The sequence below is a fragment of the Schistocerca nitens genome, chromosome 3, assembly GCF_023898315.1.
Source record: "Schistocerca nitens isolate TAMUIC-IGC-003100 chromosome 3, iqSchNite1.1, whole genome shotgun sequence".
Lineage (NCBI taxonomy): Eukaryota > Metazoa > Arthropoda > Insecta > Orthoptera > Acrididae > Schistocerca > Schistocerca nitens.
Window position 1 is genome coordinate 597,031,947 of NC_064616.1, and position 2,139 is coordinate 597,034,085.

The following is a 2,139-nucleotide window of genomic DNA, read 5'->3' on the forward strand; positions in this document are numbered from 1 at the left end:
GCCGGTGTGGCTGAGCGGTTCTAGGCGCTTCAGTCCGGAACCGCGCTGCTACTACGGTCGCAGGTTCAAATCCTGCCTCGGGCATGGAAGCGTGTGATGTCCTTAGGTTAGTTAGCTTTAAGTAGTTCTAAGTTCTAGGGGACTGATGACCTCAGATGTTAAGTCCCGTAGTGCTTAGAGCCATTTGAACCATTTGAGCTGCTGCCCCTTTTCAGGATGAAGGGAGCCAACAGAACCTGGCGTTCCCAAGCGGTCACCCATCCAAGTACTAACCGACTTGATGTTGCTTAACTTCGGTGATCTTACGAGAACAGGTGTATTCAACATGGTACGGCCGTTGGCCGGATGTGGTGCTGCAGAAAAATGCTGAAGATTAGGTGGGTAGCAGACACTGGACAGAAGTGGGGGAGAACAGAAATTTGTGGCAAAACCTGTCTAGGGTATCGATTGATAGGACACATTCTGAGACACCAAAGGATCACCAGTGTAGTATTGCAGCAAAGTGTGGGGGGGTAAAAATTGTAGAGGGAGACGAAGAGATGAATGCAGAAGGCAGATGCAGAAGGATGTAAGTTGCAGTAGTTATTCGGAGATGAAGAGGCTTGCAGAGGATAGAGTAGCACGGAGAGCTGCATCAAACCAGTCTTAGGACTGAAGACCACAACAACACATTTTAAATCCTAATGGTATAAAATAAACCTCATCTTCTCCGATAGATGACATTTTCACAAATTTGAACTTTGGTATTGCTGAGGCACTAAATGTAAACTTACGACATTTTGACGACAGCACACGAATAACGAGTCTATATGCTATGTTAACTCAAACAACTAAAAACTGTTTGGAATATAAAAGACATTACAGCACTGGATGCAAGGAACATTTCTTGTATTTACTATCAAAAGAAACACGGTGACAGATATACTTCGAATAAACTACCGATAAAGGATTCACTGCTTTTTCAGTGACATTCGTGTGTCATTTTGAAGCGTATTTCTTTATAACATCTGAAAAATTAAACTGTCTTCAGTAGAGAACAAACAGTGAATATCACAGGGCATTAAACTCACAAGCCAAACAATGGAACACCTAAATCACCACTACAAAATAAGTAAGTACAAACAACAGAATACATGAAACATTTTTTAAAAACATTTTGGCTTGGATTTCACTGATTTGCAGAGTATAGGTGTAAGTAAGAGCAGTAGTAAAAACGTTATGTTATCTAATCATTTAATGAATGTTCTACAAAACCTAACCGACTATAAAGTGAACCAATATATCCAATAAAATAATGAATTAATGTTTTTCACAGACGTGCAGAAACCACACTACTGGGAATTCGTCTTTTAGAGAACTACACACCGAGAGACGAATGTTGCATCACCTCCTGCAACAATTTTGTTCCTCTTTCCAAATATCGTAATTTTAAAACACAATTGCGATGAAAATAGAACTGGCCAGAAAAGCGTGTTCGACATTTCGTGACAAAATGATCTCAACACCACAGAGAACATTTGAAGGAAGAGGATTTTATGTGCGGTTCGCCGGCCGGAGTGGCCGAGCGGTTCTAGGCGCTACAGTCTGGAACCGCGTGACCGCTACGGTCGCAGGTTCGAATCCTGCCTCGGGCATGGATGTGTGTGATGTCCCTAGGTTAGTTAGATTTAAGTAGTTCTAAGTTCTAGGGGACTGATGACCTCAGATGTTAAGTCCCATAGTGCTCAGAGCCATTTGAACCTTTTTTTTATGTGCGGTTCAAAGAGACGCAGCTGCATCTAGCGAGGTCTGAACGAAGATCGAGAGAGGCTGTTAATAATGAAACGTTACATAATTAAAATATACACAGGTATTTCATCACATAAAGGAACAACCAGTTTATCTTCGCAGGGAATATGTGATTACTGCCCACACAATATCGACGATATAACTATTATTTCTATTTGTTTCTATTTATCAGCTTTTCCGCATTTCAACTTGCAACCTATGGTATAAAGAGTGAAATGATTATGGATTTGGAAAAAGCATCCACGGATTCTACAGGTAAATTTACATTTGAATGTGACTGTCGGAAGATTCTAATTCATTAAATTTACGGTCCATTCAAAGAAAATCTGAAGCATAATTCCAGAATGAAAT

The 2,139-nt window shown here is 40.7% G+C and overlaps 1 pseudogene; it reads right to left on the minus strand.

The window, feature by feature from the left end:
- Positions 1-224: 224 nt before the first annotated feature.
- Positions 225-342, minus strand: LOC126250036 (5S ribosomal RNA; annotated as a pseudogene).
- Between the last annotated feature and the right edge of the window lie 1,797 nt (positions 343-2,139).